At 59.2% G+C, this 255-nt stretch overlaps 1 protein-coding gene and 1 long non-coding RNA gene across 4 annotated transcripts in view; one reads left to right on the top strand and one right to left on the bottom strand.

Moving 5' to 3' along the window:
- Positions 1-255, top strand: part of LZTFL1 (leucine zipper transcription factor like 1) — a 16,048-nt gene that overhangs the window by 9,335 nt on the left and 6,458 nt on the right. The window lies entirely within an intron of this gene.
- LOC121011096 (uncharacterized) overlaps positions 1-255 on the bottom strand; it is a 10,084-nt gene that overhangs the window by 6,324 nt on the left and 3,505 nt on the right. The window lies entirely within an intron of this gene.

Here is a 255-nt window from a genome sequence, read left to right as displayed (position 1 = left end):
TTTAGAGACCCCGAGATATCGGGGCGCGGGCGATGCTCACCTTTGGCCCAGCCACCAGCCTGCTTGGAGACGCTGCCTTTGTTGTCTCTCGGTTTCCCTCACCTCCAGCACATGGCCCCACCGTCACCCCCCAAATGAGGTCCGCGGGGAGCCGTTATTCCTGTTTCCTGAATCGCTTATTAAAGCCACAGATGAGGGGTGCCTGGGGGGCTCAGTCGGTTAAGCGTCCGACTCTTGATTTCGGCTCAGGTCATG

Source organism: Herpailurus yagouaroundi, unplaced genomic scaffold, assembly GCF_014898765.1.
Source record: "Herpailurus yagouaroundi ecotype Mexico unplaced genomic scaffold, PumYag 193, whole genome shotgun sequence".
In the NCBI taxonomy this organism is placed as follows: Eukaryota; Metazoa; Chordata; class Mammalia; order Carnivora; family Felidae; genus Herpailurus; species Herpailurus yagouaroundi.
The sequence above is the reverse complement of the archived record's forward strand: the minus strand, read 5'-3'. Positions and strand labels throughout refer to the sequence as shown.